Source organism: Balaenoptera physalus (genome assembly GCF_965194825.1).
Source record: "Balaenoptera physalus genome assembly, chromosome: 5".
Taxonomy (NCBI): Eukaryota; Metazoa; Chordata; class Mammalia; order Artiodactyla; family Balaenopteridae; genus Balaenoptera; species Balaenoptera physalus.
In genome coordinates, this window is record NC_138884.1 from 136164666 (window position 1) to 136186133 (window position 21468).

The 21468-nt window shown below is 39.0% G+C and overlaps 1 long non-coding RNA gene across 1 annotated transcript; it reads right to left on the minus strand.

Moving 5' to 3' along the window:
* Positions 1–5649: 5649 nt before the first annotated feature.
* Positions 5650–12174, minus strand: LOC309661034. The gene is made up of 2 exons (XR_014263814.1): positions 11390–12174; positions 5650–6282 (listed from the first exon to the last, which is right to left on the minus strand). It is a non-coding gene; the product is annotated as an uncharacterized lncRNA (long non-coding RNA).
* Between the last annotated feature and the right edge of the window lie 9294 nt (positions 12175–21468).

Below are 21468 nucleotides of genomic sequence, written 5' to 3' on the forward strand. Positions count from 1 at the left end.
AGTTTGAGAAGGATAGGTGTTAGCTCTTCTCTAAATGTTTGATAGAATTCAGGTGTGAAGCCATCTGGTCCTGAACTTTTGTTTGTTGGAAGATCTTTAATTTCAGTTTCAATTTCATTACCTGGGATTGGTCTGTTTATATTTTCTAATTCTTCCTCATTTAGTCTGGGAAAGTTGTACCTTTCCAAGAATTTGTCCATTTCTTCCAGATTGTCCATTTTATTGGTGTATAGTTGCTTGTAGTAGTCTCATATGATCCTTTGTATTTCTGCAGTACCACTTGTAATTTCTCCTTTTTCATTTCTAATTTTAGTGAGTTGAGTCCTCTCAGTATCTTTCTTGATGAGTCTGGCTAAAGTTTCATCAATTTTGTGTTTCTTCTCAAAGAACCAACTTTTAGTTTTATTGATCTTTGCAATTGTTTCCTTCGTTTCTATTTCATTTATGTCTGTTTTGATCTTTACGATTTCTTTCCTTTTACTGACTTTGGCTTTTCTTTGTTCTTCTTTCTCTAGTTGCTTTAGGTGTAAGTGTAGATTGTTTATTTGAGATTTTTCTTGTTTCTTGAGGTGAGACTGAATTGCTATATACTTCCTTCTGAGAACAGCTTTTGCTGCATCCCATAGGTTTTGGGTCATTGTGTTTTCCTTGTCATTTGTTGCTAGGTATTTTTTTATTTCCTCTTTGATTTCTTCCATGATCTCTTCGTTATTTAGTAGCTCACTGTTTAGCCTCCATGTACTTGTGTTTTTTACAGCTTATTTTTCCTGTTTTGATTTCTAATCGCATAGCATTATTATCAGAAAAGATGCCTGATACAATTTAAATTTTCTTAAATTTTCGGAGGCTTGATTTATGACCCAAGATGTGACCTATCCTAGAGAATGTTCCATGTGCACTTGAGAAGAAAGTGTATTCTTCCACTTTCTGTGAAATGTCCTATAAATATCAATTAAATCTATCTTGTCTATTGTGTCATTTAAAGCTTCTGTTTCCTTATTTATTTTCATTTTGGATGATCTGTCCATTGGATAAAGTGGGGTGTTAAAGTCCCCTACTATTATTGTGTTACTGTTGATTTCCCCTTTTATGGCTGTTAGCATTTGCCTTATGGATTGAGGTGCTCCTATGTTGAGTGCATAAATATTTATAATTGTTATGTCTTCTTCTTGGATTGATCCCTCGATCATTATGTAGTGTCTGTCCTTCCTTGTCTCTTGTAACAGTCTTTATTTTAAAGTCTAGTTTATCTGATATGAGTATTGCTACTACAGCTTTCTTTTGATTTCAATTTGCATGGAATATCTTTTTCCACACCCTCATTTTCAGTCTGTATGTGTCTCTGGGTCTGAAGTAGGTCTCTTATAGGCAGTATATATATGGGTCTTGTTTTTGTATCCATTCAGCCAGGCTATGTCTTTTGGTTGGAGCATTTAATCTATTTATATTTAAGGTAATTATCGATATGCATGTTCCTATTACCATTTTCTTAATTGTTTTGGGTTTTTGTAGGTCTTCTCCTTCTGTGTTTCCTGCCTAGAGAAGTTCCTTTAGCATTTGTTGTAAAGCTGGTTTGATGGTGCTGAATTCTCTTAGCTTTTGCTTGTCTGCAAAGGTTTTAATTTCTCCGTCGAATCTGAATGAGATCCTTGCTGGGTAGAGTAATCGTGGTTGTAGGTTCTTCCCTTTCATCACTTTAAATATGTCCTGCCACTCCCTTCTGGCTTGCAGAGTTTCTGCTGAAAGATCAGCTGTTAACCTTATGGGGTTTCCCTTGTATGGTATTTGTTGTTTTTCCCTTGCTGCTTTTAATATTTTTTCTTTGAATTTAGTTTTTGTTAGTTTCATTAATATGTGTCTTGGTGTGTTTCTCCTAGGGTTTATCCTGTATGGGACTCTCCGCACTACCTAGACTTGAGTGGCTATTTCCTTTCCATCTTAGGGAAATTTTCAACTATGATCTCTTCAAATTTTTTCTCAGACCCTTTCTCTTGCTCTTCTTCTTCCGGGACCCCTATAATTCGAATGTTGGTGCGTTTAATGTTGTCCCAGAGATCTCTGAGACTGTCCTCAATTCTTTTCATTCTTTTTTCTTTATTCTGCTCCTCAGCAGTTATTTCCACCATTCTATCTTCCAGCTCACTTATTCATTCTTCTGCCTCAGTTATTCTGCTATTGATTCCTTCTAGTATATTTTTCATTTCAGTTATTGTGTTGTTCATCATTGTTTGTTTGTTCTTTAGTTCTTCTAGGTCTTTGTTAAATGTTTCTTCTGTTTTCTCAATCCAAGCCTCTATTCTATTTCCGAGATTCTGCATCATCTTTACTATCATTACTCTGAATTCTTTTTCAGGTAGGTTGCCTATTTCCTCTTCATTTATTTGGTCTTGTAGGTTTTTACCTTGTTCCTTCATCTGTAACATATTTTTTTGTCGTCTCATTTTTTTTCATGAGTGTGGCTGTGTTTCTCTCTTACTGGTTGTTTGGTCTGAGGCATCCAGCACTGGAGTTTGCAGGCATTTGGGTAGAGCCAGTTCTTGGTGCCGAGATGAGGACCTCCAGGAGACCTCACTCCGATTAATATTACCTGGGGTCTGAGGTTCTGTTAGTCCAGTGATTTGGACCTCGTACTCCCACCACAGGAGCTCATGCTCAACACCCAGCCTGGGAACCAAGATCCCGCAAGCTGGGTGGCACAGCAAAAAAATAAAAAGGAGCATTGCAATAACAAAGAATAAAAAATAAAATTAAGAAAATAAAAAAATAATAGAAAAAATATAAGTGAAACAACAACAAGGTAAAAGAGAACCACAACAGCAAAAAAACACAAAAGGGTGGATGGGGGAACAAACCAAAAGGAGCAGAACAATTACAAAGAATAAATAAATAATACTGGAAAAATAAAAAAATTCTATTAGAGAAAAATATAAACAAAACAAGGTAAAACAGAACCACAACCTCAAAAAAAAAAAAAAAAAGAAAGAAAAAAAAGAGTCAGAAAAGGCCTTGGTTGTGGGGGGCGGGGCTTAGGCAGGGGCCGGGTTTATGGCAGTGGGCGAGGCCTAGGCTCAGGACCTGTGCAGCCGGAAAAGGCAGCATGGCTGGAGGGGCCCTCAGAGTGCTGAGTGCGGAGGTAAGGCCCTAGGTGGGTGTGTGGAGGCGGGGCTTAGCCTTTGCATGGCTGGAGGGCGCCTCAGAGGGTAGAGGATCAGGCCCGGGACCTCAGCAGGCTCCCTGGGGCCCAAGTGGGCAGAGGAAACGCTGGCCATGCTTCCTTCCAATCCTCCAATCCTCCGAGGGACTCTCCCCCTCCCTGCTGATCCCCTCACTGTGGTGGGCCCCTCCAGGCATAGGAACCCCTCTGCTCCATCAGCCACCCCTCAGGGATGCTGGTCCCATCCTGCCTCCACTTCTCCTGCCCTCCCTCCCCCCCCACACATCCTACCCGGTCGCTCAGGGGTTTCCTCCCGTCCCCTTAGGTGTCTGTGGTCCCCCATCAGTGCCTGGTAGCTGCCCTAGTTGTGAAGAGACACGAACTCCGTGTCCTCCTACTCTCCCATCTTGACTCCACCCAGAATATATTTCCTTGAATAGTCATTTGAATTAATGTCAGATTATACTGATGATTTTGTTTAAATCCCTATGTGTTTTTCACTGCATTTATCATAAATATGATGCTAAAGACATTTGTTTTTACCATATCTCATAAGTGTCCTCCCTATGAAGTCTCATGAGAGATGTTTTACTCTGATCTCACTACCAAAAACAAACAAAACAAAACTCTCCTGAACTACTTTTATGTCATGAATACCGTGAATCATGCAACTGATACTCCCTTCTACTTTCGGACTGGCTATACACAGCCTGGAGCCAAAATTTGGTTCCATCCCTAGTAAAAGTGTAGGAACTCCCAGACAAAGCTTCATGTACTAACCTTATCCTTGACCTCATCTTAACTTTTTCATGTATCACCACAGCAATGACTCTGAATCTATTCCAATACCCTCAAGCTTCAATAAAATATTAGTTTCCATGTTTGTCATGATATAAAAAATATTGGGAAGCACAACTTTAAGACGTCAGTGCTGCATAATGGCCTGTGGTAAAGTGGGAGAAAATATTTCTCTTCTCTTATTTATAAGGAAAAGGGATTGTCCTGCTGATATCCATAATGTTTCACAGAGTTTTCTGTGAAACTACTCTTTCTTTTTTTATATCTGCATCATCCCTCTACACCCTCACTCTCCATTATATGTAGATATGAAATACTGGGCCAGAAAAAAAATCCAAGTGGAAGATACCATTCAAAAATTAGGATTTCCATTTTACTGAAATGATCAAAGAGATGTTTACCCGGAGGCTTCTAGGTGTCTCTGTAAATAAATTTCTGTTAATACTTCTGACAGCTCACCAGGCACATCTAGAGCCCAGGTAAGACTATGCTTGAAATCCATGCTCCTCTGGTTTCCATATATTACACACTCAGGCAATAAAAATAAATTATCTAATTTAATTCTTACAACAATCCTATTCAGAAGGCACTATCACCCCATTTTACAGATGAGAAAACAGTTTCAGAGAAGGAGTGAAGATTCTTCTGATACATAAATTTGGAAACAATTCAATGGGCATGCTCAGTCTGGCTTCAGATCACATACTCTTTGAATCTGGAATGCTTTGAGGTCTTTCAATCATTATGACTTTAACCCATTGTGCCATCATTGCCATTCTAGCATGTCCAACACACAATCCCCTAATTTTATGCACCAACAATAAAAACACAGTGTCACTTTGGTTCGTTTTTAAGATTTCTCAGTGCATTGGAAATAAAGAATTTATGGGTTTGTTAAGTCTCTTAAGACTATGGAGTCCCAAAACCAAGCTACCAATACAAAAAAAAAAGTCAAATTCAGGACCATCAAGTAAACTCTTCACAAAAAGACCCTATTACCTTTTCATGTTGTAATGCAGGAGCTTTTATTTACTTATCCATTTGTTTATTTATCCAAGATTAACCAGGGACATGATCTACAGCAGACCCTCTTGGTGGCAAGAGAATGGAAAGATGATTAAGATGACCCCATTCTCATCCAACTCACAGCTCAGTGAATATGTTAGATAGTAAATGTGTCCATGGGGAAAGGAAAAAAGAGCCCACTGGTCTCTGTCTCACTCACTATCTCTGACAGTACTTTGCTCTTTTTAGACTCTGATGGTTAATTTTATGTGTCAACTTGACTGAGACATGAGGTGCCCAAACATTTGGTCAAACACTATTCTAGGTGTGTCTGTGAGGGTGTTCTGGATGAAATTAACATCTGAACTCAGTAAAGCAGACTGTCCTCCCAAATGTCGGTAGACCACATCCAATCCATTGAAGGCCTAAACAGAACAAAAAGTTTGAGTAAAACAGAATTTCCTCCAGCCTGACGGCTTGACCTGGAAGATGGGTTTTTTTCCTGCCTTCAGACTCAAAACATCAGCTCTTCCTGGGTCTTGAGCCCGCTGGCTCTTGGACTAGAACACACTGACTCTCCTGATACTTAGGTCTTCAGTCTTGGACTGGAAAGGAAGTACACATTGGCTCTCCTGGGTCTCCAGCTTGCCAACTACAGATCTTGGTATTTGTCAGCCGCCATAGTTATGTCAGTCAATTCTTTTATACACACACACACACAGCTGAACCTTGAATAGTGTGAGCATTAGGGGCACCACTCCCCCTCCCCAGCACCACACAGTCAAAAATCAACACATAACTTTACCATTGGCTCTCCATATCTAAGGTTCCACAACCAAGGATTCAACCAACTGTAGATCATGTTGTACTGTAATACATAACTATTGAAAAAAATCTGAGTATAAGTGGACCCTCACAGTTCAAGCCCATGTTGTTCAAGGTCAACTATATATATCATATTGGTTCTGTTTCTCTGGAAATCCTAATATAGCCTCCAACAAGATGAGCAACTAATCTATGAAAGATCTGATATTTAGTTCATTTTAATAGTGTTCAGGTTCTTGGAGAAGAGTGGGTGCCATTACTACTGTCCAAACTTTAAAAGTCACTACATAATAAACACATTACTTTTATAGAAAGATAGTGAAGACTTCTACTGCTATCACAACACTAGATTTATATACAATGATATTCTAATACTAACATGAACAAAAAAACCCTGTTCTGTAGCAGGGGAGGAAGGAGATTAAATATTTCATTTTTTTAACAATAAAGAGGTAGATTCATTCCCAAATCATGTTTAAAATGTAAAATTATTAGATAGCCTCAACCACCAGAGGGCAGAGAGCAGAAGCAAGAAAAACTACAATCCTGCAGCCTGCGGACCAAAAACCACAGTTACAGAAAGATAGAGAAGATGAAAAAGCAGAGGGCTATATACCAGATGAAGGAACAAGAAAAAACCCCAGAAAAACAACTAAATGAAGTGGAGATAGGCAACCTTCCAGAGAAAGAATTCAGAATAATGATAGTGAAGATGATCCAGGACCTCAGAATAAGAATGGAGGCAAAGATTGAGAAGATGCAAGAAATGATTAACAAAGACCTAGAAGAATTAAAGAACAAACAAACAGAGATGACCAATACAATAACTGAAATGAAAACTACACTAGAAGGAATCAATAGCAGAATAACTGAGGCAGCAGAACGGAGAAGTGACCTGGAAGACAGAATGGTGGAATTCACTGCTGTGGAACAGAATAAAGAAAAAAGAATGAAAAGAAATGAAGACAGCCTAAGAGACCTCTGGGACAACATTAAACGCAACAACATTCGCATTATAGGGGTCCCAGAAGGAGAAGAGAGAGAGAAAGGACCAGAGAAAATATTTGAAGAGATTATAGTCGAAAACTTCCCTAACATGGGAAAGGAGATAGCCACCCAAGTCCAGGAAGCGCAGAGAGTCCCATACAGAATAAACCCAAGGAGAAACACGCCGAGACACATAGTAATCAAAGTGGCAAAAATTAAAGACAAAGAAAAATTATTGAAAGCAGCAAGGGAAAAACGACAAATAACATACAAGGGAACTCCCATAAGGTTAACAGCTGATTTCTCAGCAGAAACTCTGCAAGCCAGAAGGGAGTGGCATGATATACTTAAAGTGATGAAAGGGAAGAACCTACAACCAAGATTACTCTACCCGGCAAGGATCTCATTTAGATTTGATGGAGAAATCAAAAGCTTTACAGACAAGCAAAAGCTAAGAGAATTCAGCACCACCAAACCAGCTCTACAACAAATGCTAAAGGAACTTCTCTAAGTGGGAAACACAAGAGAAGAAAAGGACCTACAAAAACAAACCCAAAACAATTAAGAAAATGGTCATAGGAACATACATATCGATAATTACCTTAAACGTGAATGGATTAAACGCCCCAACCAAAAGACATAGACTGGCTGAATGGATACAAAAACAGGACCCATATATATGCTGTCTACAAGAGACCCACTTTAGACCTAGGGACACATACAGACTGAAAGTTAGGGGATGGAAAAAGATATTCCATGCAAATGGAAATCAAAAAAAACTGGAGTAGCTATACTCATATCAGATAAAATAGACTTTAAAATAAAGAATGTTACAAGAGACAAGGAAGGACACTACATAATGATCCAGGGATCAATCCAAGAAGAAGATATAACAATTATAAATATATATGCACCCAACATAGGAGCACCTCAATACATAAGGCAACTGCTAACAGCTATAAAAGAGGAAATCGACAGTAACACAATAATAGTGGGGGACTTTAACACTTCACTTACACCAATGGACAGATCATCCAAAATGAAAATAAATAAGGAAACAGAAGCTTTAAATGACACAATAGACCAGATAGATTTAATTGATATATATAGGACATTCCATCCAAAAACAGCAGATTACACATTCTTCTCAAGTGCGCACGGAACATTCTCCAGGATAGATCACATCTTGGGTCACAAATCAAGCCTCAGTAAATTTAAGAAAATTGAAATCATATCAAGCATCTTTTCTGACCACAACGCTATGAGATTAGAAATGAATTACAGGGAAAAAAACGTAAAAAAGACAAACACATGGAGGTTAAACAATACGTTACTAAATAACCAAAAGATCACTGAAGAAATCAAAGAGGAAATAAAAAAATACCTAGAGACAAATGACAATGAAAACACGACGACCCAAAACCTATGGGATGCAGCAAAAGCGGTTCTAAGAGGGAGGTTTATAGCTATACAAGCCTACCTAAAGAAACAAGAAAAATCTCAAGTAAACAATCTAACCTTACACCTAAAGAAACTAGAGAAAGAAGAACAAACAAAACCCAAAGTTAGCAGAAGGAAAGAAATCATAAAGATCAGAGCAGAAATAAATGAGATAGAAACAAAGAAAACAATAGCAAAGATCAATAAAACTAAAATTTGGTTCTTTGAGAAGATAAACAAAATTGATAAGCCATTAGCCAGACTCATCAAGAAAAAGAGGGAGAGGACTCAAATCAATAAAATCAGAAATGAAAAAGGAGAAGTTACAACAGACACTGCAGAAATACAAAACATCCTAAGAGACTACTATAAGCAACTTTATGCCAATAAAATGGACAACCTGGAAGAAATGGAAAAATTCTTAGAAAGGTATAACCTTCCAAGACTGAATCAGGAAGAAACAGAAAATATGAACAGACCAATCACAAGTAATGAAATTGAAACTGTGATTAAAAATCTTCCAACAAACAAAAGTCCAGGACCAGATGGCTTCACAGGTGAATTCTATCAAACATTTAGAGAAGAGCTAACACCCATCCTTCTCAAACTCTTCCAAAAAATTGCAGAGGAAGGAACACTCCCAAACTCATTCTATGAGGCCACCATCACCCTGATACCAAAACCAGACAAAGACACTACAAAAAAAGAAAATTACAGACCAATATCACTGATGAATATAGATGCAAAAATCCTCAACAAAATACTAGCAAACAGAATCCAACAACACATTAAAAGGATCATACACCACGATCAAGTGGGATTTATCCCAGGGATGCAAGGATTCTTCAATATACGCAAATCAATCAATGTGATACACCATATTAACAAATTGAAGAATAAAAACCATATGATCATCTCAATAGATGCAGAAAAAGCTTTTGACAAAATTCAACACCCATTTATGATAAAAACTCTCCAGAAAGTGGGCATAGAGGGAACCTACCTCAACATAATAAAGGCCATATATGACAAACCCACAGCAAACATCATTCTCAATGGTGAAAAACTGAAAGCATTTCCTCTAAGATCAGGAACGAGACAAGGATGTCCACTCTCGCCACTATTATTCAACATAGTTCTGGAAGTCCTAGCCACGGCAATCAGAGAAGAAAAAGAAATAAAAGGAATACAAATTGGAAAAGAGGAAGTAAAACTGTCACTGTTTGCGGATGACATGATACTATACATAGAGAATCCTAAAACTGCCACCAGAAAACTGCTAGAGCTAATTAATGAATATGGTAAAGTTGCAGGATACAAAATTAATGCACAGAAATCTCTTGCATTCCTATACACTAATGATGAAAAATCTGAAAGAGAAATTATGGAAACACTCCCATTTACCATTGCAACAAAAAGAATAAAATACCTAGGAATAAACCTACCTAGGGAGACAAAAGACCTGTATGCAGAAAACTATAAGACACTGATGAAAGAAATTAAAGATGATACCAACAGATGGAGAGATATACCATGTTCTTGGATTGGAAGAATCAACATTGTGAAAATGAGTATACTACCCAAAGCAATCTACAGATTCAATGCAATCCCTATCAAATTACCAATGGCATTTTTTACGGAGCTAGAACAAATCATCTTAAAATTTGTATGGAGACACAAAAGACCCCGAATAGCCAAAGCAGTCTTGAGGCAAAAAAATGGAGCTGGAGGAATCAGACTCCCTGACTTCAGACTATACTACAAAGCTACAGTAATCAAGACAATATGGTACTGGCACAAAAACAGAAACATAGATCAATGGAACAAGATAGAAAGCCCAGAGATTAACCCACGCACCTATGGTCAACTAATCTATGACAAAGGAGGCAAAGATATACAATGGAGAAAAGACAGTCTCTTCAATAAGTGGTGCTGGGAAAACTGGACAACTACATGTAAAAGAATGAAATTAGAATACTCCCTAACACCATACACAAAAATAAACTCAAAATGGATTAGAGACCTAAATATAAGACTGGACACTATAAAACTCTTAGAGGAAAACATAGGAAGAACACTCTTTGACATAAATCACAGCAAGATCTTTTTTGATCCACCTCCTAGAGTAATGGAAATAAAAACAAAAATAAACAAGTGGGACCTAATGAAACTTCAAAGCTTTTGCACAGCAAAGGAAACCATAAACAAGACGAAAAGACAACCCTCAGAATGGGAGAAAATATTTGCAAATGAATCAACGGACAAAGGATTAATCTCCAAAATATATAAACAGCTCATTCAGCTCAATATCAAAGAAACAAACACCCCAATCCAAAAATGGGCAGAAGACCTAAATAGACATTTCTCCAAAGAAGACATACAGACGGCCACGAAGCACATGAAAAGCTGCTCAACATCACTAATTATTAGAGAAATGCAAATCAAAACTACAATGAGGTATCACCTCACTCCTGTTAGAATGGGGATCATCAGAAAATCTACAAACAACAAATGCTGGAGAGGGTGTGGAGAAAAGGGAACCCTCTTGCACTGTTGGTGGGAATGTAAATTGATACAGCCACTCTGGAGAACAATATGGAGGTTCCTTAAAAAACTAAAAATAGAATTACCATATGACCCAGCAATCCCACTACTGGGCATATACCCAGAGAAAACCGTAATTCAAAAAGACACATGCACCCGAATGTTCATTGCAGCACTATTTACAATAGCCAGGTCATGGAAGCAACCTAAATGCCCATCAACAGACGAATGGATAAAGAAGATGTGGTACATATATACAATGGAATATTACTCAGCCATAAAAAGGAACGAAATTGAGTCATTTGTTGAGACGTGGATGGATCTAGAGACTGTCATACAGAGTGAAGTAAGTCAGAAAGAGAAAAACAAATATCATATATTAATGCATGTATGTGGAACCTAGAAAAATGGTACAGATGAGCCAGTTTGCAGGGCAGAAGTTGAGACACAGATGTAGAGAATGGACATATGGACACCAAGGGGGGAAAACTGCGGTGAGGTGGGGATGGTGGTGTGCTGAATTGGGCGATTGGGATTGACATGTATACACTGATATGTATAAAATTGATGCCTAATAAGAACCTGCAGTATAAAAAAACAAACAAACAAAAAAAAAATGTAAAATTAATGTTATACTACCAAACTAGGATATCTTCTTTGTTGTGTTAAGTGGAGTATACTTGAGAAACAACCAGGAGGTGAAATTTACAGACTAAAATAACAGTTGAAAAAGCCAGTATGAAAAGGCTGCATACTATATGATTCCAACTATATGACACTCTGAAAAAGACAAAACTATGTAAACAGTAGAAAGATCAGTGGATGCCAAAGTTTCAGGGAGAGGAAGGAAGGGATGAACGATTGGAGCACAGAGGATTGTTAGGGCAGTGAAACTATTCTGTAAAATATTAAAATGGTGGATCCATGTCATTATACATTTTTCAATACCCATACAATGTATAACACAAAGAGTGAACCCTGGGACCAGGAGAACATGGCAGAAGAGTAAGACGCGGAGATCACCTTCCTCCCCACAGATACATCAGAAATACATCTACACCTGGAGCTGCTCCTATAGAACACCTACTGAACACTGGCAGAAGAACTCAGACCTCCCAAAAGGCAAGAAACTCCCCACGTACCTGGGTAAGGCAAAAGAAAAAAGAAAAAACAGAGACAAAAGAATAGGGACGGGACCTGCACCAGTGGGAGGGAGCTGTGAAGGAGGAAAGGTTTCCACACACTAGGAAGCCCCTTCGTGGGTGAAGACTATGGGTGGAGGAAGGGGGGGCTTCAGAGCCACAGAGGAGAGTGCAGCAACTGGGGTGCGGAGGGCAAAGCAGAGAGATTCCCGCACGGAGGATCGGTGCCAACCAGCACTCACCAGCCCGAGAGGCTTGTCTGCTCACCTGCCGGGGTGGGCGGGGGCTGGGAGCTGAGGATCGGGCTTCGGTCGGAACGCAGGGAGAGGACTGGGGTTGGCGGCTTAAACACAGCCTGAAGGGGGCTAGTGCGCCACGGCTAGCCAGGAGGGAGTCCGGGAAAAAGTCTGGACCTGCCAAAGAGGCAAGAGACTTTTTCTTCCCTCTTTGTTTCCTGGTATACGAGGAGAGGGGATTAAGAGCACTGCTTAAAGGAGCTCCAGAGACTGGCGCAAGCTGCGGCTATCAGCGCGGACCCCAGAGAAGGGCATGAGACGCTAAGGCTGCTGCTACTGCCACCAAGAAGCCTGTGCACGAGCACAGGTCACTATCCACACCTCCCCTCCCGGGAGCCTGTGTAGCCCGCCACTGCCAGGGTCACATGATCCAGGGACAACTTCCCTGGGAGAACGCAGAGCGCGCATCAGGCTGGTGCAACGTCATGCCGGACTCTGCCGCCGCAGGCTAGCCCCGCATCCATACCCCTCCTTCCCCCCAGCCTGAGCAAGCCAGAGCACCTGAATCAGCAGCTCCTTTAACCCCATCCTGTCTGAGCGAAGAACAGACGCCCTTAGGTGACCTACATGCAGAGGCAGGGCCAAATCCAAAGCTGAACCCCGGAGCTGTGCAAACAAAGAAGAGAAAGAGAAATCTCTCCCAGCAGCCTCAGAAGCAGCGTATTAAAGCTCCACAAGCAACTTCATGCACCCTGCAGCTGCGGAATACCTGAATAGAAAACAAATCATCCCAAATTGAGGAGGTGGACTTTGGAAGCAAGATATATTATTTTTCTCCCTTTTCCTCTTCTTCTGAGTATGTATGTGTATGCTTCTGTGTGAGATTTTGTCTGTATAGCTTTGCTTTCACCATTTGTCCTAGGATACTGTCTGCCCGTTCTTTTTTCTTTTTTTACTTTTTAAAATTTTTTTCATACTAATTTTTTTTTATTTTAATAACTTTATTTTATCTTACTTTATTTTATTTTATTTTATTTTATTCACTATCTTTTTTTTTCTTTCTATTTTTTCTCCCTTTTACTCGGAGCTGTGTGGATGAAAGGCTCTTGGTGCTCCAGCCAGACATCAAGGCTGTTCCTCTGAGGTGGGAGAGCCAACTTCAGGATACTGCTCCACAAGAGACCTCCCAGCTCCACGTAATATCAAATGACGAAAATCTCCCAAAGGTCTCCATCTCAACACCAAGACCCAGCTTCACTCAACGACCAGCAAGCTACAGTGCTGGACACCCTATGCCAAACAACTAGCAATACAGGAACGCAGCCCCATCCATTAGCAGAGAGGCTGCCTAAAATCATAATAAGGCCACAGACACGCCAAAACACACCACCAGACGTGAACCTGCCTACCAGAAAGACAAGACCCAGCCTCATCCACCAGAACACAGGCACTAATCCCCTCCACCAGGAAGCCTACACAACCCACTGAATCAACCTTAGCCACTGGGGACATACACCAAAAACAATGAGAACTACGAACCTACAGCCTGCGAAAAAGAGACCCCAAACACAGTAATATAAGCAAAATGAGAACACAGAAAAACACACAGCAGATGAAGGAGCAAGGTAAACACACACCAGACCTAACAAATGAAGAGGAAACAGACAGTCTACCCGAAAAAAAATTCAGAATAATGATAGTAAAGATGATCCAAAATCTTGGAAATAGAACAGAGAAAATGCAAGAAACATTTAACAAGGAACTAGAAGAACTAAGAGGAAAAAAGCAATGATAAACAACACAATAAATGAAATTAAAAATAATCTAGAAGGGATCAATAGCAGAATAACTGAGGCAGAAGAAAGGATAAGTGACCTGGAAGATAAAATAGTGGAAATAACTACTGCAGAGCAGAATAAAGAAAAAAGAATGAAAAGAACTGAGGACGGTCTTACAGACCTCTGGGACAACATTAAACACACCAACATTCGAATTATTATAGGGGTCCCAGAAGAAGAAGAGAAAAAGAAAGGGACTGAGAAAATATTTGAAGAGATTATAGTTGAAAACTTCCCTAATATGGGAAAGGAAATAGTTAATCAAGTCCAGGAAGCACAGACAGTCCCAAACAGGATAAATCCAAGGGAGAAACACGCCAAGACACATATTAATCAAACTAACAAAAATTAAATACAAAGAAAATATATTAAAAGCAGCAAGGGAAAAACAACAAATAACACACAAGGGAATACCCATAAGGTTAACAGCTGATCTTTCAGCAGAAACTCTGCAAGCCAGAAGGGAGGGGCAGGACATATTTAAAGTGATGAAGGAGAAAAACCTACAACCAAGATAACTCTACCCAGCAAGGATCTCATTCAGATTCAACGGAGAAATTAAAACCTTTAGACAAGCAAAAGCTGAGAGAGTTCAGCACCACCAAACCAGCTTTACAACAAATGATAAAGGAACTTCTCTAGGCAGGAAACACAAGAGAAGGAAAAGACCTACAATAACAAACACAAAACAATTAAGAAAATGGGAATAGGAACATACATATCGATAATTACCTTAAATGTTAATGGATTAAATGCTCCCACCAAAAGACACAGACTTGTTGAATGGATACAAAAACAAGACCCGTATATATGCTGTCTACAAGGGACCCACTTCAGACCTAGGGACACATACAGACTGAAAGCGAGGGGATGGAAAAAAATATTCCATGCAAATGGAAATCAAAAGAAAGCTGGAGTAGCAATTCTCATATCAGACAAAATAGACTGGAAAACAAAGACTATTACAAGAGACAAAGAAGGACACTACATAATGATCAACGGATCGATCCAAGAAGAAGACATAACAATTGTAAATATTTATGCACCCAACATAGGAGCACCTCAATACATAAGGCAAATGCTAACAGCCATAAAAGGGGAAATCGACAGTAACACAATCATAGTAGGGGACTTTAACACCCCACTTTCACCAATGGAAAGATCATCCAAAATGAAAATGAATAAGAAAACACAAGCTTTAAATGATACATTAAACAAGATGGACTTAATTGATATTTATAGGATATTCCATCCAAAAACAGCAGAATACACACTTTTCTCAAGTGCTCATGGAACATTCTCCAGGATACATCATATCCTGGATCACAAATCAAGCCTTGGTAAATTTAAGAAAATTGAAATTGTATCAAGTATCTTTTCCAACCACAACGCTATGAGACTAGATATCAGTTACAGGAAAAGATCTGTAAAACATATAAACACTTGGAGGCTAAACAATACACTACTTAATATCCAAGAGATCACTGAAGAAATCAAAGAGGAAATCAAAAACTACCTAGAAACAAATGACAATGAAAACACGATGACCCAAAACCTATGGAATGCAGCAAAAGCAGTTCTAAGAGGGAAGTTTATAGCAATACAATCCTACCTTAAGAAACAGGAAACATTTCAGATAAACAACCTAACCTTGCACCTAAAGCAATTAGAGAAAGAAGAACAAAAAATCCCCAAAGTTAGCAGAAGGAAAGAAATCATAAAGATCAGATCAGAAATAAATGAAAAAGAAATGAAAGAAATGATAGCAAAGATCAATAAAACTAAAGGCTGATTCTTTGAGAAGATAAACAAAATTGATGAACCATACCATTAGCCAGACTCATCAAGAAAAAAAGGGAGAAGACTCAAATCAATAGAATTAGAAACGAAAAAGGAGAAGTAACAACTGACACTGCAGAAATACAAAGGATCATGAGAGATTACTACAAGCAACTCTGTGCCAATAAAATGGACAACCTGGAAGAAATGGACAAATTCTTAGAAATGCACAACCTGCCGAGACTGAAGCAGGAAGAAATAGAAAATATGAACAGACCAATCACAAGCACTGAAATTGAGACTGTGATTAAAAATCTTCCAACAAACAAAAGCCCAGGACCAGATGGCTTCACAGGTGAATTCTCTCAAACATTTACAGAAGAGCTAACACCTATCCTTCTGAAACTCCTCCAAAATATAGCAGAGGGTGGAACACTCCCAAACTCATTCTATGAGGCCACCATCACCCTGATACCAAAACAAAAGATGCCACAAAAAAGAAAACTACAGGACAATATCATTGATGAATATAGATGCAAAAATCATCAACAAAATACTAGCAAACAGAATCCAACAGCTCACTAAAAGGATCATACACCATGATCAAGTGGAGTTTATTCCAGGAATGCAAGGATTCTTCAATATATGCAAATCAATCAAAGTGAAAAACCATATTAACAAATTGAAGGAGAAAAACCATATGATCATCTCAATAGATGCAGAAAACACTTTCGACAAAATTCAACACCCATTTATGATAAAAACCCTCCAGAAAGTAGGCACAGAGGGAACTTTCCTCAACATAATAAAGGCCATATATGACAAACCCACAGCCAACATCGTCCTCAATGGTGAAAAACTGAAACCATTTCCACTAAGATCAGGAACAAGACAAGGTTGCCCACGCTCACCCTATTATTCAACATAGTTTTGGAAGTTTTAGCCACAGCCATCAGAGAAGAAAAAGAAATAAAAGGAATCCAAATCGGAAAAGAAGAAGTAAAGCTGTCACTGTTTGCAGATGACATGATACTATACATAGAGAATCCTAAAGATGCTACCAGAAAACTGCTAGAGCTAATCAATGAATTTGGAAAAGTAGCAGGATACAAAATTAATGCACAGAAATCTCTGGCATTCCTATACACTAATGATGAAAAATCTGAAAGTGAAATTAAGAAAACACTCCCATTTACCACTGCAACAAAAAGAATAAAACACCCAGGAATAAACCTACCTAAGGAGACAAAAGACCTGTATGCAGAAAACGATAAGACACTGATGAAAGAAATTAAAGATGATACAAATAGATGGAGAGACATACCATGTTCTTGGATTGGAAGAAATAATATTGTGAAAATGATTCTACTACCCAAAGCAATCTACAGATTCAATGCAATCCCTATCAAACTACCACTGGTATTTTTCACAGAACTAGAACAAAAAATTTCACAATTTGTATGGAAACACAAAAGACCCCGAATAGCCAAAGCAATCTTGAGAACGAAAAATAGAGCTGGAGGAATGAGGCTCCCTGACTTCAGACTATACTACAAAGGTACAGTAATCAAAACAGTATGGTACTGGCACAAAAACAGAAATATAGATCAATGGAACAGGATAGAAATCCCAGAGATATACCCATGCACATATGGTCACCTTGTCTTTGATAAAGGAGGCAAGAGTATACAGTGGAGAAAAGACAGCCTCTTCAATAAGTGGTGCTGGGAAAACTGGACAGGTACATGTAAAAGTATGAAATTACAACACTCCCTAACACCATACACAAAAATAAATTCAAAGTGGATTAAAGACCTAAATGTAAGGGCAGACACTATCAAACTCTCAGAGGAAACCATAGGCAGAACACTCTACGACATAAATCACAGCAAGATCCTTTTTGACCCACCTCCTAGAGAAATGGAAATAAAAACAAAAATAAACAAATGGGACCGAATGAAACTTAAAAGCTTTTGCACAGCAAAGGAAACCATAAACAAGACCAAAAGACAACCCTCAGAATGGGAGAAAATATTTGCAAATGAAGCAACTGACAAAGGATTAATCTCCAAGATTTACAAGCAGCTCATGCAGCTCAGTAAGAAAAAAACAAACAACCCAATCCAAAAATGGGCAGAAGACCTAAATAGACATTTCTCCAAAGAAGATATACAGATTGCCAACAGACACATGAAAGAATGCTCAACATCATTAATCATTAGAGAAATGCAAATCAAAACTACAGTGAGATATCATCTCACACCGATCAGAATGGCCATCATCAAAAAATCTAGAAACAATAAATGCTGGAGAGGGTGTGGAGAAAAGGGAACCCTCTTGCACTGTTGGTGGGAATGTAAATTGATACAGCCACTATGGAGAACAGTATGGAGGTTCCTTAAAAAACTACAAATAGAACTACCATACGACCCAGCAATCCCACTACTGGGCATATACCCTGAGAAAACCATAATTCAAAAAGAGTCATGTATCAAAATGTTCATTGCAGCTCTATTTACAATAGCCAGGACATGGAAGCAACCTAAGTGTCCATCGACAGATGAACGGATAAAGAAGATGTGGCACATATATACAATGGAATATTACTCAGCCATATAAAGAAACGAAATGGAGGTATTTGTAGTGAGGTGGATGGAGTTAGAGTCTGTCATACAGAGTGAAGTAAGTCAGAAACAGAAAAACAAATACAGTATGCTAACACATATATATGGAATCTAAGGGGAAAAAAAAAAAGGTCATGAAGAACCTAGTGGCAAGACGGGAATAAAGACACAGACCTACTAGAGAATGGACTTGAGGATATGGGGAGGGGGAGGGGTAAGATGTGACAGGGTGAGAGAGTGGCATGGATATATATACACTACCAAATGTAAAACAGATAGCTAGTGGGAAGCAGCCGCATAGCACAGGGAGATAAGCTCGGTGGTTTGTGACCACCTAGAGGGGTGGGATAGGGAGGGTGGGAGGGAGTGAGACGCAAGAGGGAAGAGAGATGGGAACATATGTATATGTATAACTGATTCACTTTGTTATAAAGGAGAAACTAACACACCAGTGTAAAGCAATTATACTCCAATAAAGATGTTAAAAAAAAAAAAAAAGAGTGAACCCTAATGTAAACTATGGGAGTTTAGTTACTAATAATGTACCAATACTGGTTCATCAATTGTTACAAATGTACCACACTATTGCAAGATGTTCACAATAGGGGAAATTGAGTGGGGGAGGGGAAGGTGTGAGGGTATATAGGAACTCTGTGTACTTTCTGCTCAGTTTTTCTGTAAACCTAAAACTGCTCTAAATAAAGTCTATTAATTAAAAGAAATAAAAATAAATTAAAACTGGATAGACTTTTGGTAAGACCAGGGCTTTTTAGTAAGTGGCAGAGCATTTAAAATTTGGTAGCATATAGCAGCATAAATTTGGCTACCAACTTGAGCTTCTTTGTTTTTGTCAGTTACAAAGTTGGTTTTTAACTACTGTGACTGTTGTGACAGAAGCAGATCAGTTGAGGCCGTGGGAACTGTATGGATTCCCACTGCAGTCCATGGAATCTTGTCCATACTGAGTGGCTGGCTGCTCATCAAGCCGGTACCATATGGTCAAGTGACGTTGATCAAACAGGATATACATCAATGGTGGGGACTCAGAGAATAGGTGTTGCAGCTTGATCCTGAACTACACAGGTATAGCTCGAATATGTTGGAGTGGGGTAAAAACTTCTTACAAACTAAGATGTGAAACAATATTTGCTGCTTTTACCTGCAAGAGTTCCATTTCAGAACACTAGTGATGGTTTAGCTTTACACTGTGAGAAAATTATTTAGAAAACCAACATCTAAACTAGATAACCAACCAATACCAACATGGCCCTGACCAGTAGATGCTCCCTAAAAGGCAGGTTTCACAACCCTAAACTCAAGACTGGCACAAGACTGAAAATGCCCCCTTTCAGGTACATTGGAAGCTCTGTCACTAGACAGAGCCTACGGAAGATGTCAGAACATGGAGTTCAAAGAGGACATAGAAATTCAGAGGTTTCAACAGTGCATTAATAGGTTTTTGCTGAGTTAGAAAAAAAAATACCTCCGGTAGGACTTGGTGATTAGGGCTGCCAGCACTGCAATTTTTAAACTTAGCAAGAAAACAAAAAGGTCTCTTCAGCTACTTTCTGAAGGTGAGAAAGTGTTCATAGGTATTTTTTTCTCCAGATATAGTAATCCATGTTGCCAAAATTAACCTGTTAATAAGGGGTTCCTCCCAATCAAGTTCAAACTCATTGGTCAAGGATATTGGATGTCTGGTTCCGCTGGCATCTGGGTAAAAGTGAAACAAGATTTTCTCTTTTTTCCTTTCATTCTTCAGTTACTATGCCAGATATCTTCACTTCGTGCCTCCATTAATGGGCTCCTGTGCCCTCTGGCTTCTGACTAGTTCAGTCATTTGGAAGCAACAGCAAGAGACTGGAGGAAGGAAAGACAGTGAGGTTGGAAAAAATACTCCCCAGGCTCTCTCCCTGCCATGGTCAGGATGTCCTCTACCAGAACCCTTTCCCTTTCAGGGTTCCAATTACTCTCTCCCTTCCCCTTTCAGCTCTAAGAGTGGCAACAGCATCCTAATAACCAGCCACAGAGGTGTACACTATCCGCTGAAGATTCTCACCACGTACAACCTTATTAAATTCCCCTCAAATTATCCCAGCTAGAAGTGTGCTATTTCCTACAGGGCCGGTGGCTGATAAAGATACCACTGGGTTTCTGGCATGGACCTTCAGAAACACTGAGTACCAGGTTTTTTAAGGAACGTGATTTTGCCTGGGATAGCTGTTCTCAGTACTTAGGTTCTACCTGAGAGAGGAACCAGTGCTGTGACAATGTTAGATGGCCTACTGGTCCTTTAGAATCTTTTTTAAAATTAAGGTTTATCAGAGACTTGATTCAGAATCAATAAAACCTCTAAGACCTTGAAGAAACTTCACTAATTCCAGTGAAAAAAAGTATAGGCTACAACTGCAGGGGAAAAAAAACAAATTCTACATTAAGAACCTTCTGGCGGAGACTGACCATAAGAATTTGAGGTAAATATGAAACTTCAATTTCTTTTAATATAATTCACAAGTCCAAAACACTCAACTATAAAGGGGATGGGTCTTTGAACATCCATTTTTTTCCCCAAGAAATTTATAATGGGAGGGTGCTTATCTTCACATTTACAGCAAAGTTTTTGACATTTGGTTTTAGGAACATCTTAATGTAGCTTTTTTTTTTTAACATCTTTATTGGAGTATAATTGCTTTACAATGGTGTGTTAGATTCTGCTGTATAACAGAGAGAATCAGCTATACATATACATATATCCTCATATCTCCTCCCTCTTGCATCTCCCTCCCAACACTCTAGGTGGTCACAAAGCACTGAGCTGATCTCCCTGTGCTATGCGGCTGCTTCCCACTAGCTATCTATTTTACATTTGATAGTATATATAAATCAATGCCACTCTCTCATTTCGTCCCAGCTTACCTTTCCCCCCTCCCCGTGTCCTCAAGTCCATTTTCTATGTCTGAGTCTTTATTCCTGTCCCACCCCTAGGTTATTCAGAACCAATTTTTTTTTATTAGATTCCATATATATGTTGGCATACGGTATTTGTTTTTCTCTTTCTGACTTACTTCACGATGTATCACAGACTCTACGTCCATC